Genomic DNA, 16,355 nt, shown 5'->3' on the forward strand with positions numbered 1-16,355 from the left:
CTCAAAAAAAAAAAAAAAAAAAATGTTAAAATGATTCGGTCTTCCTGACTTCTAACGCTAGTCATTTATCCATTTAATTGAGCATAGATTTGTGGGGAATGAAAAAACTGTACACAATATTGGTAGTTATTTGGGAGAGGCAATCAAACAGAATGTTCTGCCTTTGTCCTTCTAATAGAAGTCTTCCATAGATGAAATTAGTTTTTAATTTAAGGAGGTAATACAAGATTATGGTCAAATGCATAGCTTTAGAATCTTACACCAGGATGTAAATCTCAGATAAACCATACCATCTTGGTTACCTTGGGTTAGTTAATAAATCTTCCTACACTTCATAGACCACTGTGATAATATTTATGAAGAAGTAGGACATAGGAGGTGTGGATAAATATTTCATGATTCCATGTAAGCTCTTTTATTTATTTATTTATTTATTTATTTATTTATTGAGACAGAGTTTCACTATGTTGCCCTTGGTAGAGTGCTATGGCATCACAGTTCACAACAACCTCAAACTCTTGGGCTTAAGCAATTCTCTTACCTCAGCCTCCTGAGTAGCTGGGACTACAGGTGCCTGCCATAATGCCTGGCTATTTTTTTGTTATTGTTGTCGTTGTTGTTTAGCAGGCCCAGGCCAGTATTGAACCCACTAGCCCTGGTGCATATAGCCAGCGCCCTAACCACTGAGCTATGGGCACCAAGCCTCCAAGTAAGCTCTTCATAAAATTCCCTTTATCCTTAGGGAATCCCTCCACTATCTTCTTATGCTTCCACAGCACCAACCGTGGCTGATATAGATGGCTGTTCCTGACAGACAATTTTATAACTTATGAAATGACTTCTCCCTGTGAAGAAACTTTGATCCTGGTGCCAGTTATCCAGGAACAGGGGCTTATTGGGTAATCTCAAGGCAGTGCCATCTTTTCAGTAATCAGGAGATCCTTACTATTGGTTCATCTCTGCTACCAACTTCCATATGCAAAACCCTTTTCCTTTAATATTCTCTCACGACATAACATGCCTTTAAAAGAAACTTCCTGTGTGGCTTCCTCTAAAAGTCTCAGGCTTTTTTCCCTTCTTTCTTTTGTCTACTAAATCTAAGAAGTCAGAAGGGAAGAAAGCAGGAAAATGGAATCTGAAATTAGATTTAGAGATCTAGGCCTACAGTTCTCCATGAAATATTTATTTCATTACCTATCCTTGCAAGCTTGTTAGCCCAGTGTTTTGAAAGTCAGCAATCTATAATTTAGGAGTCCAGATGAGCTGCTCTTTCAAAGACCACCATCTGGCATAGAGGAATAGAAAAGATATTTGACTGTGCTTCCTTGATTTTAACCAGGAGGGTGAAAAACCTTGACATCTGATCTGCTTCCAACAATTCTGAACTCGTGTTAATGTGCTTTACGTGTATTACATGTTGAAGACTTTGCAAAATAAGAACTATTACAAGTGTCAGCAAAATCCTCAAAAGAATTGTTTCATTAAAGAACATTTATAGAACCAGAACTGATCAGAGCTGGTGAATGTTGCTCATTATAGCCAAACTAAAAATTCTTGGAAACACCCATTTTTGCAGTGACTAATTATTCTCAATTCAGATGCGGAATATTGTCTTATAGAAAATAATCTGGACCGTGATTCTAAATAAAGCATAAACTCTCCAACATCTCTTAGTAAAAAAGAAACAGTAAGAAAGAAAACTAAACTGCATATCACCAATACATTTGAAAAGACATGTCACAGATCTGGGTTTAAAAGAAAAGAAAGAAAACAAAAACAACTGTTGATATGTAATTCACATACCAAAAAGTTCACCTTTTTAAAAGTGTACAGTTCGTTGCTTTTAGTATGTTCACAGACTTTTGCAACTTTCACCACTAATTTGAAGACATTTTCATTACCTCAAAAAAAGTGTTGTTCTCAAGATTGTTTTGACTATTCTGGTTACTTGCATTTTCATGTAAATTTTAGGGTCACTTGGTCTATTTCTGCAGAAGCAGCAGTTGGGATTTTGCTATTGATTAGGTTGAACTTGTAGATCACATTGGCGAGTATTATCATCTTAACAATATTAAGTCTACGTACTGATAATAGACATGAGATGTCATTCCATTTACTTAGGTCTTCCTAAATTTCTTTCAAAAGTGATGCATAATATTCAGTGATAAGTTTTAAACTTCTTATGTTAAATTTATTATTAAGTACATTATTATTTTTTAATTGTTTAGGATTCATTGACGCTACAAAGAATTAGGTTACACTGATTGCATTTGTTAGATAAAGTCCCTGTTATATTTGTGTCCCACCCCTGAGAGGTGCGCCATACACAGTGACCCCCATCCCCTTCCCTTCTTCCCTCTTCCCACTTACTCTTTCTCCTACACCCCCTTTGTATTAGCTCATCTGCTGCTTTCATATTAGAATAGAGTACATTGGATTCTTGCTTCTCCATTCTTGTGATGCTTTGTTAAGAAGAATGTAACCTTCATCCAGGTTAATACAAAAGATGTAAAGTCTCCATCTTTTTAATGGCTGAATAGTAATCCATGGTATACATATACCACAGCTTGTTAATCAATTCTTGGGTTGGTGGGCATTTAGGTTGTTTTCACATTTTGGTGATTTTAAATTGAACTGCGATAAATAGTCTAGTGCAATGTCCTTATGATAAAAGGATTGTTTTCCTTCTGGGTAGATGCTCAGTAATGGGATTGCAGGATCAAATGGGAAGTCTAATTTGAGTTCTTTGAGGATTTTCCATATTTCCTTCCAAAAAGGTTGTATTAGTTTGTAGTCCCATCAGCAGCGTAAAAGTGTTCCCTTCACTCCGCATTAATGCCTGCATCTGCAGCTTTGAGACTTTTTTATGTGGGCCATTCTCACTGGGATTAAGTGATATCTCAGGATAGTTTTGATTTCTCTGATGATTAGGGATGGTGAGTATTTTTTCAGATGTTTGTTAGCCATTCATCTGTCTTCTTTAGAGAAGGTTCTATTCATGTCTCTTGCCCAGAGATACATGGGATTGTTTGGTCTTTTGTTGATTGAGTTCTCCTATAGATCCTAGTTATTAAGCTTTGGTCAGATTCATAATATGCAAATCTCTTTTTCCATTCTGAAGATTGACTGTTTTCTTTGGTTGTTGTTTCCTTAGCTGTACAGAAGTTTTTCAGTTTAATTAAGTCCCATTTGTTTATTTTTGTTGTTGTTACAATTGCCAGGGATCTCTTCTTCTTCTTCTTCTTCTTCTTTTGAGACAGAGTCTCAAGCTGTCACCCTCAGTAGAGTGCTGTGGCATCACAGCTCACAGCAACCTCAAACTCTTGGGCTTAAGTGATTCTCCTGCCTCAGCCTCCCAAGTAGCAGGGACTACAGGCACCCACCACACCGCCCAGATATTTTTTGTTTGTAGTTGTCATTGTTGTTTGGCAGGCTTGGGCTGGATTCAAACCTGCCCGTTCCAGTGCATATGGTTGGCGCCCTAGCTGTTAAGCTACAGCCACCAGGGGACTCTTTTTCATAAAATATTTCTACACACCAATATCTTCAAGTGTTTTCCTCACACTTTTTTGAGGATTTTTATTGTTTCATACCTTAGGTTTGAATCTTTTATCCATCCTGAATCAATTTTTATAAGTGGTGAGAGATAAGGTTCAGTTTTAGTATTTAACATGTGGTTATCCAGTTCTCTCAACACCATTTATGGAATAGGGATTCTTTACCCCAATGTATGTTCTTGTTTGGCTTACAAATATCAGGTGGCTATAAGATGTTAGTTTCATGTCACAGTTTTCTATTCAGTTCCAAATGTCAATGTCTCTATTTTTGTGCCAATATCATCCTATTTTGATCACTATGGCCTCGTAGTATAGCATAAAGTCTGGTAGGAAGATAGCCCTGGCTTTGATTTTATTACTAAGAATTGGTGTGTCTATATGAATTTTTTTCTGGTTCCATACAAAATGAAGAATCATTTTTCCTAAATCTTGAAAAGTATGATGATGGTATTTTAATGAGGATTGCATTGAATCTGTAGATTGCTTTGGGAAGTATAGATATTTTGACAATGTTGATTATCCCCAGCTATGAGCATGGTATGTTTTTCCATTTGTTAAAATCTTCTGCTATTTCTTTTCTTAGGATTTTGTAATTTTCTTTATAGAGATCCTTTACCTCTTTTGTTAGTTATATTCCTAGGTATTTCTTTTCTTTTCTTTCTTTCTTTCTTTCTTTCTTTCTTTTTTTTTTTTTTTTTTTGAGGCTACTGTGAAGGGAATTGTATCCTTGATTAGGTTCTCATCTTGGCTATTAATGGCATATACAAAGGCTACTGATTCATTGACATTGATTTTATATCCTGAGACATTACTGTATTTTTTGAACACTTCCAGGAATCTAGGGATTAAGTCTTTGGAGTTCTCTAAGTATAAGATCATATCTTTGCCAAAGAGCAAGAGTTTGACCTCCTCTGCATCCATTTGGATGCCCTTTATTGCCTTCTCTTGCCTGACTGTATTGGCAAAAGCTTCTAGCACTATGTTTAATAGTAGTGTTGACAGAGGACAGCTTTGTCTGATTCCAGTTCTAAGTGGAAAAGATTTCAGTTTTACTCCATTTAGAATAATATTAGCTGTGGGTTCATCTTAGATGTCTTCAATCAGTTTAAGAAATGTAGCACCTATGCCTATATATTTAAGTGTTCTAATTAGAAAATGATGCTAAATTTTATTGAATGCTTTTCCTGCATCTATTGAGAGGATCATTAAGAAAATTAATGAAACAAAAGATCATATGGTCTTTGTTTTTGCTTCTGTTAATATGGTGAATTACATTTATGAACTTATGTATGTTAAACCAACCTTGCATCCCTGGGATAAAACTCACTTGATTGTGATGAATGATTTTTTTAATGTGCAGCTATAATCTATTGGCTAGAGTTTTATTGAGAATTTTTGTATCTATATTGATTAGTGAAATTGGTCTGAAGTTTTCCTTTTTAATTGGGTCTTTTCCTGGTTTTGGTATCAAGGTGATGGTTGCTTCACAGAATGTGTTGGAGAAGATTGGTTCTCAAATTTTTGGAATGATTTCTGCAGCATGGGTATAAATTTTTCTCTGAAGATTTAATAGAATTCTGGTTTGAAGCATCCGGACTAGGGCATTGTTTTGTTGGGAGATATTTTATTGTTTCTTCTATCTCAGTTCTTGATATTGTTCTCTTCAAGAGATCTATTTCTTCTTAATTAAGTCTATGGAGAGAGTGTGATTCCAAGAATTGATCCATTTCCTCCACATTGTCAAATTTCTGGGCATAGATTTTCTTATAGTACTTCAGAGATGATCTTGTGAATCTCTATGGCATCTGTTGTTATTTCCCCTTTATCGTTTTTGATTGAAGTTATTAGAGATTTTGCTTTTCTATTTCTTGTTAATGTGGCCAATGGTTTGTCCATTTTATTTTATTTTTTTTCAAAAAACCCAACTTTTTGTTTCGTTAATTTTCTGAATGATTCTCTTGTTCTCAATTTCATTAATCTCTGGATTAATTTTGGTTATTTCTTTTTTCTGCTAAGTTTGGGGTTTGATTGTTCTTCTTTTTCCAATTCCATAAGATAGTTCTTGAGTTTTTCAAATATAGGCATCTAACGCAATAAATTTCCCTTATAAGACTGCTTTTGCTGTCTCCTACTGGTTTGGGTAACTTGTGTCTTCATTGTTGTTATGTTTGAGGATTTTAACGATTTCCTCTTTCATCTCTTCCTGAGCCCAACTGTCATTCAGCATAAGGTTGTTTAAGTTCCATGTCTTTGTGTGAGGCTGAATGTTTCTTTCTTTTCTTTCTTTCTTTTTTTTTTGAGACAAAGTCTCACCATGTTGCCCTCAGTAGAGTGCTATGGTATTGCAGCTCACAGCAACCTCAAACTCTTGGGCTTAAGTGATTCTCTTGCCTCAGCTTTCCTGAGTAGCTAGGACTACAGGTGGCCACCACAACACATGGCTATTTTTTAGTTGCAGTTGTCATTGTTGTTTAGCAGGCCCTGGCCAGTTTGAACCTGTCAGCTTTGGTATTTGTGGCCAATACCCTACTCACTGAGCTATGGGCATCAAGCCAGGGGATGAATGGTTTTGTTGGAGTTGAGTTCCACCTTTATTACCTTATGGTCTGAGAAGATATAAGGTATAATTTCTATTCTTTTAATTTTTCTGAGGTTTGATTTGTATACTATGATGTGGTCAATTTTAGAGTACATACCATGACTGATGAGAAAAATACATATTCCTTAGCTTTGGGATGGTGTGTTCTGTATATGTCTGTTAATCCCATTAGTTCTAGGGTCCCATTTAAGTCCTTTGTATCTTTGTTTAGTTTCTGTTCAAAGGATGATCTCTCTAGTTCTGTCAAAGGGGTGTTATGGGATACCATATTCCCATTCACATTCCTCAGACCCATTAAGGTGTGTTCCATAAATCTGGAGGCATTTAAGTTGGGTGCATACATATTTAAAATTATAATGTCTTCTTGTATTAAATTTCCATCTTTGTCTTTCTTAACTAGATGCTTTAAATCTTCTTGTATCTAGAAATAATATGGAAACCCCTCCTTTCTTCTTATTTCCATTAGCTTGAAATACTGTTTTCCATCCCTTAACCCTGAGTCTTGATTTGTCCTTCAAGGCTAGGTGCGTTTCCTGGAGACAGTATATGGATGGCTTATGCTTTTGTTATCCAATCAGCCAGCCTGTGCCTCTTCAGTGGGGAATTCAATCCATTGACATTTATTGAAAGAATTGATAAGTATGGTGGGGTTCTATTTATCTTATTTTGTGAGAATCCATTGTGTAGCTTTATCCCTTGTACCAATGTGGAAGCTAAGTTTTAACCTTTAGCTTCTGGGTGTTTACTTTGCTGGTGGTCCATTGTGATGGTTAGTGTTGAGAATAGGTCTAAATATTCACTATGGAGCTGGTCTTGTAATGGTGAATTTCCTCAGTTTTTGTATATCTGCAAAAGATTTGATAGTTCTGAGGCTTAGGATACAAAATTCTGGGTAGAAATTGTTTTGTTTGAAAAAATGAGGCCAGGCACAGTGGCTCATGCCTGTAATCCCAGCATGCTGGGAAGTCAACACAGGTGGATTGCCTGAGCTCATGAATTCAGGTATGGCCTGAGCAAGAGTGAGACTTCATCTCCAAAAATAGCCAGGTATTGTGGTGGGGGCCTACAGTTACTTGTGAGGCTGAGGCAAGGGGATCACTTGAGTCCAAGAGTCTAAAGTTTCTGTGAGCTATAATGTCATGGCACACTACTAGGTGTGACAAAGTGAAACTCTGTCTCCAAAAAAAATATATATATATATATAGATAGATAGATAGATAGATAGATAGAGAGAGAGAGAGATAGAGAGATATAGATATAGATATATAAAGTGGATGACCATGCTCTTCTGGCTTGGAAAGTTTCAGTTGACAAGTCTACTGTCATCCTAATGGCTCTGCCTTTGTAGGTCAGTTGGCACTTATTCCTGGCTGCTTGCAGGATTTTTTTTTCTTTCATCTTAACTTTGAACATGTTCATTACAATATGTCTTGAAAAGGCTCTATTTGAATTGAGATGACTTGGGTTTCAACATCCATCTGAAAGGAGTGTTTTAGGGTCTTTAGTAAAACCTGGAAATTTTCATTGATTATAGCCTCCAGTAGGGCTACCATTCCTTTGGGATAATCTTCTTCCCCTTCAGGGATCCTTATTATTTGTATGTTTGAATGTTTCATGGAGTCTTGTAGTTCTCTAAGTGACTATTCTGCTTTCTCTCTCTTCTTTTCTGCCCCTCTGACTACCTGGGTTAACTTGAAAACTTTACTGTGTAGCCCTGAGGTTCTTTCTTCTCATGGCCTAACCTATTTTTGATACTTTCTGCTGCATCTTTACATTTACATTCTGCATCTTACATTGCAGAAAAAATTCTGCAAGCAGCCAGGAATAATTGTCTGATTGTCTCCTTCATTTCTTAGGCTCTAGCTTATCCTTTCTATATTCTACATATCTCCTGTCTGACTTTTGTTTCTGTCTTTCCATTTTCTCATCCATCCCTTTTATTGTTTTTATCATCCATATTTGAAATTCCCTTTCTGTCAAATCTATGCTTTATAGGTGGAATCTTCTCATGTAGCTGCCTCATGATCCCTTGAGGGAGTTGCTCTGTATTGGTTTTTCATGTTGCCCAATTTTTTCTGTTCGTTCCTCCTCATGTGTTTTTTCTCTTGTTAACCTCCTTTTTCCTTCTTGCTTCCTCCTTTGCTTCAAATTAACTTGCTTCAGAGCTTCAGTCAAAAGGATGGGTAAAGCACTAGCAGGGAGAAACAAGAGGAAAAGAAAGAAAGGAGAAAAAAGAAGGAAAGAGAAAAAGAAAAGAAAAAAGGGAAGAATGAAAAGAATTGAAGAACAGGAGAGAATGAGGACAGGAAGAGAGTATGAGAGTGATAGGAGAAATGGTATTGATTGGCACAGTGTTAGAGCCACTCCTGTAATTCAAGGATTTCAAGAGGGTGGGTTGGGTGGGTTCCTTGAAATCAGGAGCTCCTTACCTGCCTGATCATAGCCAACCTCTTCCTTGTGAGCAAAAATACAGGAGTCCTTGCTCTTGATGAAAGTAAAAATAGAAGTTAAGAATAGAACCAACCAAACAAATTAGCAAAAACAAAACACAGCACAACAGCACTGCCCAATAAATATGCATGTACATTTCTATCAGAGAATCTGCTTCCCAGGAAACCTACAATGCATTGTTACCACTGTATGCTATTTAATGTATATAATATTTTGCATGGAAAATACATTTCATTAATCTTGTGCTTGGATATAAAAATTAACTCATATAATAAAATTTGTCATTTGTTTCAATAAAAAAAATTTTTTAAACAGCCTAACAAAAGAAGAAAAGCTCAAATAACAAAAAACTGCGGCACCCTCAGTAATACATAAAAGAAGAGGTGAAAAAATAAAGCAAAAAAATAATAAAAATAAAAAAATACTAACAATAAACTTATGGGGAAGGGACTAACTTTAATTGGAATATATATGTTGCAATATGTTGTCAGGACATAAGGTGGCACTGTGGCTTTTTAGGAGATGGAGAATACAGCCGGCAACCTCTATGGTCCTTAGTCCTAATTTAGTTGCCTTCAGTGATTGCTTGACTATTTCTTTGTCACTCAGACCCCTCCAGGTTGAGATCTTAAAGCTCTCCAGAATCCTTCAGGGGCAGATCTCACAGTGCCCCCTGACACCAGTTCCTGTGGGGTGCAGGAGTTTCTCAGCCTGTCCCAAGAGTGGAGTTCTGATCCCAACAGGTGGAATTATGACGGCTATGCTTTAGGCCCCTGCTAAGACCTTCTCACAACCTTCACACAATGGCAGCCTCTTGTCCACTGAGACATTCCCAGTATGGCTATCTCGCCAGCCACCAGACTGATGGCAAATCCACTCCACCTGGTATTCAAATCTGGTTGCTATATACTGTTTGAGTTTACACAATCTTCCAAGCTTTCCACTCAATGCTCAGCTTCCCCCCAAAACTGAAAACTCTGGAAAGGCTTCCTCCTATCCCAGACCTCTTGGGGGTTGGGGACAACTAATCCCAGCAGATGACAATCACTTGGCTAATGCATCAGATTTCTACTGCTCTGGATATGTGCTGTGTCTAGCTCATGGCTCCCTGAGCTATGACCCTGGGCAAGGTCCCTGCATCAGGTATAGCTGGTTTCTCTCCTTTTCCCCAGTCATAATAGGAGAGCTCAGCTGAACAATCCTTCTGGTCCACCATATGACTCTGCCTCCTTTAAGTACATTATTCTTTTTGACACTATTTTAAGTGTAATTGTTTTCTTAATTTTATTTTGGAATTTTTCATTTTTACTATATAAGAATATAATGGCTTTAGTGTTGATTTGTATTGTGCAATCTTTCTGACTGTACTTAACAGAATTTAAAAATATTTTTAGTGGATTCCTTATGAGTTCCTGTATACTGGATCATGTGATCTGAAAATAGAGATACCTTTAATTGTTTCTTTCTAATTTGGATGTCTTTTATTTCTTATTCTTACCTAGCTGTCCTTAGTAGAACCTCCCAGCACAATGTTATAAAGGTCTCAAGAAGGGGCAACTTTATCTTGTTCTTGATCTCATAGGAAATGCATTCTGTCTTTTACCATTAAGTATAATGTTTGCTGTGGGTTTCTTATAGATAGCCCTGATCAAGTTGAGAAGTTCCCTTCTATTCCTAGTATATGAAATGTTTTGCTATGAAAGGATATTGGATTTGTCAAATTGTTTTCTTAGTTTTTGATATGATCATATGGGTTTTGCCCTACAGTCTTAATATGGTGTGTTACATTGATTTTTTTTTTATGTCAAACCAACCTTCCATTCTAACCTAGGATAAATTTCACTTTGTTGTGATTTATAATCCTTTTTATATATTGCTAGATTTAGTTTGCCAGTATTTTGTTGAGGATTTTTCCTTTTATAATTATAAAGAACAATGGTTTCTAGTTTTCTTTTCTTGCCATGTCTTTGCTGGTTTGGGTATCAGGGCAATACTGACCACATAGTATGACTTGGGAAATATTCCCTGCTTTCTATTTTTTTAAAAAAGCAATTTGTGAAAGATTGGTAATAATTATTCCTTAAACATTTGTTAACTCTCACCAATGAAGTCATATAAGCCTGGGCTTTTTTGGTAGAAGTTTTATTATTATTATTATTACTAATTCAATCTCTTTAATGGCTGTTCAGACTTCCTAATTCTTCTTGAGTCAGTTTCAATACTTTGTGTCTCTTTAGGAAGTTATTTCCTCTAAGTAATCTGTTTTCTACAATTATTTATAATAATCCTTTTAACTTCTTTAATAGTCATAATAATGTCCTTATTGACATTATTCTTGACTTAGTAATTTGAGTCTTTTTCTTCTAATTTCTTCCCCTTGGACAGTCTATTTAAAGGCATAACAGGTTTTTTTTGTTTGTTTGTCTTTTCTTTTCTTTTGAATTTTTATTTATTTTTTTTTTTTGAGACAGAGTCTTAAGCTGTTGCCCTGGGTAGAGTGCTGGTGTCACACCTCACAGCAACCTCAAACTCTTGGGCTTAAACAATTCTCTTGCTTCAGCCTCCCAAGTAGCTGGGACTACACTACAGGTGACTGCCACAACACCTGGCTATTTTTTTGTTGTTGGTACTTATCATTGTTTTAGCTGGCCCGGGCTGGGTTCAAACCTGCCAGTTTTTGTGTATGTGACTGCTGCCCTATCCACTGAGCTACAGGCACTGCCTGTCTTTTCAAATAAATAACTTTTGGTTTTGGAAGTTTTTTTTTCTCTTGTGATTAATTTACTTTCTTTTCTTCTCTTTTATTTATTTGTTTGTTTGTTTGTTAGAAACAGGGTCTTGCTCTGTCACCCAAGCTAGAGTGCAGTGGTGTGATGACAGCTTGTTGCAACTTTGAACTCCTCAGCTCAAGCCATCCTCTGACCTCAGCCTACCAAGTAGATAGATCTAAAGGTGTGAGCCACCGTACTGGGCCATTTCTCTAGTTTAGTTGAGATGCAAGATAGAGTTATTGATTTGAGATAGTTTTTGTTTTGTTTTGTTTTGTTTTGTTTTGTTTTTTTGATACAGAGCCTCAAGCTATCCCCCTGGGTAGAGTGCCATGGCATCACAGCTCACAGCAACCTCCAACTCCTGGGCTCAAGTGAGTCTCCTGCCTCAGCCTCCCAAGTAGCTGGGACTACAGGCACCTGCCACAGTGCCAGCCATTTTTTGGTTGCAGCCATCATTGTTGTTTGGCGGGCCTGGGCTGGGGATTAGAACCTGTCACCTTAGGTGTATGTGGCTGGTGCCTTAGCCGATTGAGCCACAGGAGCCGAGCCGTTTTTGTTTCTTAATGTAAACATTTATAGCTCTAAATTTCTTCTAAGCATCCTTTAGCTGTATCATATAAATTTTGGTATGTGATGTTTTCATTTTTTTCTTCTCAAAGTATTTCCAATTTCTATTGGATTTATTCCTTGACTCATTAAGTATTTAAGAGTATGTTTAATTTTTATGTATTTATGAACTTCCAAATTTTCCTTCTGTTATTGACCTCTGATTTTCATTGTGGTTAGAGTACATACTTGGTAAGATTTTGATCATTTCTAAAGTATTGAGATTTGTTTTATGGCCTAACATACAGTTAACACTGGAAAATGTTTCATGTTTCATTTTTCTTGTGAAAAAAAATTGTGTGTTCTGTACTTCTTGGATGCAGTGTCCTGTATATATCTATTGGTCTTACTTTGGTTTATGGTGTTGTTCAAGTCTTCTATAGTAATGTCAATCTTCTGCCTAGTTGTTTTTTTCCATTATAGAAAGTACAATATTGAAGTCTCCATATTGTCTCCAATTGTCTATTTCTTCTTTTATTTATGCTAGTTTGTATTTGGGGCCTCTGTTGTTAGATGCATGTATGTTTATAGTTATTATATGTTCCTGATGGATTAACCAAAATACCCCCTCTTTATCCCTGGTAACACTTTTTATTATAAAGTTGTTTTTTTTTTTTAGATGATAGTCATTATATTTTTTCTGATATATAGCCACTCCAGGGATCTTTTAATTACTTTTTGCTTAGTATATCCTTTTCCATTCTTTTGCATTTTAACTTATTCATATATTTTCATCTAAAGCATGTCTCCTTTAGATAGCATATAGTTGAATCACATTTTTTAATCCATTCTGCCAGACTCCACCTTTTGATTAGAGTGTTTAATCTACTTATATTTAGTATAATTACTGATAGGGTAGGATTTATATCTGCCATTTTACTATTTACTTTCCATATATCTTATGTCCTTTTTTCCCCTCTCTCCTATAATAAATTCTTTGCCAACTTTTTTTATGTTAAATAGATACTTTCTAGTTTACCATTTTAATTTCCTTGTGGTTTCTTTCATGATATTATTTTTTTCTTATTTTTCTTAATGGTTACCCTAAGAGTTACAATTAATAACTTTAAAAAATCTAATTTAGATTAATAATTTAATTTCCATAATATGTGAAAATTTGCTTTTACATAGTTACATTCTGTCCCCTTTCCTTTGTGCAGTTATTATAATACAAAATTATATTTTCATATTTTATAAGGCCATCAACACAAATAATTTTCTTTATTCAGTTATCTTTTAAATCAGAAGGAAAAAAGTGTAACCAAAAAAAATTGATTCATACTGTGATTTCTATGTCTTCATGTGGTTTTAAGTTTCTGTCTGATAGTATTTTTTTTTTTTACAGTTTGTGGCCAGGGCTGGATTTGAACCTGCCACCTCCAGCATATAGGGCCAGCACCCTTCTCGTTTGAGCCACATGCGTTGCCCTCTGTCTGATATTTTTTCTAAAGTATTCCCTTTAGTATTTCTTGTAGGTAAAGCCTGCCAGCAAGAATCTCTCACTTTTAAAAAAATATGATAATATCTTAATTTTTTGTGTGTTTGAATAATAATTTTGCTAGCTGTATAATCCTTGGTCAATAATCTTTTAGCACTTTGAGTATGTCATCCTACTGTCTGATGGCCTCTAATGCTTTCTGATAAGAAAAAAGCTATTAATCTTCTGGAGGATTTTTATATATGATGAATCACTTCTCTCTACTTGCAAGATTCTTTTTTTGGCTTTAGCTTTTAGCAGTTTGATTATGATGTGCCTAGTGTGGGTTTGTTTGAGTTTATTATAATTAGAATTCATTGAGTTTCTAAGATATAAAGATTAATATTCTTCATCAAATATGAAAGAAATTAATATTCTTCTGCAAATATTTTCTTCTTCTTTCTTCTTTCTTTTAGGGATTCCCATTAAGCATATATTGATCACATGTGCTACAGGTCTCTAAAAGACTCTGTTAATTTTATTTTATTCTTTCTAGCTTTTCTTTTAATCTGACTTGACCCATCTCCATCTCTTTCTTTTACCAGCTTATATCTGTTATTGAGCCCTCTCATGAAATTTTCTTTTTTTTTTTGAGACAGAGCCTCAAGCTGTCCCCCTGGGTAGAGTGCTGTGGCATTACAGCTCACAGCAACCTCCAACTCCTGGGCTCAAGCGAGTCTCCTGCCTCCGCCTCCCAAGTAGCTGGGACCACAGGCGCCCACCACAACGCCCGGCTATTTTTTGGTTGCAGCCATCATTGTTGTTTGGCGGGTCCGGGCTGGGGATTTGAACCCGCCACCTTAGGTGTACGTGGCTGGCGCCTTAGCCGGTTGAGCTATAGGCACCGAGCCATCATGAAATTTTCATTTCAGTTATTGGACTTTTCAACTCTAGATTTTGACTTGCTTTTTCTTTAAAATTTCTGACCCCCTTATTGATAATCTCTATTTGTTAGATATTACATGCATACTTTCTTTAGTTCTTTGTTGTGTTCTTTAGTTCTGCATATTAGCTGATTTGACGTTTTTGCCTAGGATCCAATATACAGGATTCCCCAGCAATAGTTTCTTTTGGCTATTTTTTTCATTCTGTAAAGACCAGACTTTTATGCTTCTTTGTATGTCTCATGTTGTTTTTTTTTTTTTAAATAAAACTGGCTATTTTAAATTATGTATTTAATATATAATGTTAGTCCCACTAAACTAATTCTGTAAAATTTGTATTTTTTTGTCCTGTATGGCCACTGAAATCTAAGTTTGGTTACCTTAGTAGTCAATTGATGATAGAGATTTCCCTAACTGCCTTGAACAAGTTAAGTCTCCCAGCATTTGGTGAATGACTCTGTGTACCTATAGGAGCATGCTTTTAGGGTTGTGAGGCAGTTTACGTATGACCTTTATGCTTCGATTTCTGCTTTCTCCAAACCTTAAGATTAGCTACAGGTGTAATAGTAGAGTCTTCTCGGGTCTTTTCTGGGCTTGGACATGGCCCTGTTCATGTATGTAGTCTTTTAAATCCCCTGAAATATATTAGAGTTTTTCAAAATTTCCTATGAGGTTTCATTCCCCTACATTTCTTTTTAATGTTTTGGTCAGCCTTTTTTTTGCTCCAACTGATATTCTCACCTACGGCAGCTGTAATGTTAAACACTTACAATTGGTTGTTTTCAGTAAATGCCCCAGGAAAAGGTTGTTTGCACTGAATAATCTGAGTCAGTTCGAATAAAATATAAGCCCTCTAAACAGGGAGTTTCCAGAGAGCTGCTAGATAGGTCAAACTGGAAAATTCTTTGGGAATGGTTCTTTGGGGGAGGTCTAAATCCATTCTTTCCCCCTCCACTGCCCTAATAGTAAGTTTATTGCTTCTCAAGGCTACCATACAACTAGGGCAATGGGGATGGGTTTAGGGGAAGTTAAAATGCCTCAAAGCTCCTATTCTTACTGAGTGGCAGCAATTCTTCATGCATACATGCTCCTTGGATTGTTCCAAACCTTTGATTAATTTCTAGAGTTCTCAATAAGTGGATTTTGACAACTTTACTTTAATGTTCTCATTGCTTTTATGAATGAGCAAATTTTTAGAAGTCTTTATGCTTCACCATTCTGGAATTTCTTCACAGTTATTCTTAAAAGAAGAATCCAAGTGACTGCATTTGATTTAACCATAGTTATGCTTATGCCACTATTTTGGTCCCAATCCAGTTGGTCCAATGTGTATTCAAAACCCTAACAAAGGAAGTGATCCATGAGGATCCAGACCATTCTTTGACAGAATAGGACCACTTCTCATTGGATTCAGAAAGGACTAAGTTGTAAATAGAAAGCTCAGTGACTTCTAATGATTTTATGATGGGGGAATTGCCAAAGACTTCCTAATGTCAGACCTACCCACTCTCAGGGGCAAAAATGTTCTTCACCAAATGTAGGTACAGATAGCAAGATTTTCAATACTATAATCATTCAATTATCAATTCTGTGCCTGTGTTTCTAATAAGAAAATCATCAAGTATCTGGGGGAAAGAAAAAGAAACTTTTAGGAATTTTAGCATCTTTTGAAGAGAAAGAATATATACTGTTCTGCTAAGGTAAAAAGGCAGTGACTCTAAGGAGCTATTAATTTGAATTATTCTGGGCCCTTTTTAACTAAAAATGTGAATACTAGGAATCCTGTTTGTGGGTCAACTTTAAAGTTTGTCTAATACTTAACATTTGGGAGGTTTAGGTTTTAGCTAATGTAAAAATTGATTTCATGTATTTATAGAAACTGCAAATTTCTTAAAGAATAGCTAGCATTTTTTAAAAGTGGAGCAGAAAGTATAAATGATCAGAATGACTTTGGGCAGATGAGGGAGTGAGAAAAAAGTGGGAGAATTTACATTTTTTTTTTTTTTTTTT

The sequence above is a fragment of the Otolemur garnettii genome, unplaced genomic scaffold (assembly GCF_000181295.1).
Source record: "Otolemur garnettii isolate 467f Iridium unplaced genomic scaffold, OtoGar3 scaffold00015, whole genome shotgun sequence".
NCBI classification, from domain to species: Eukaryota; Metazoa; Chordata; class Mammalia; order Primates; family Galagidae; genus Otolemur; species Otolemur garnettii.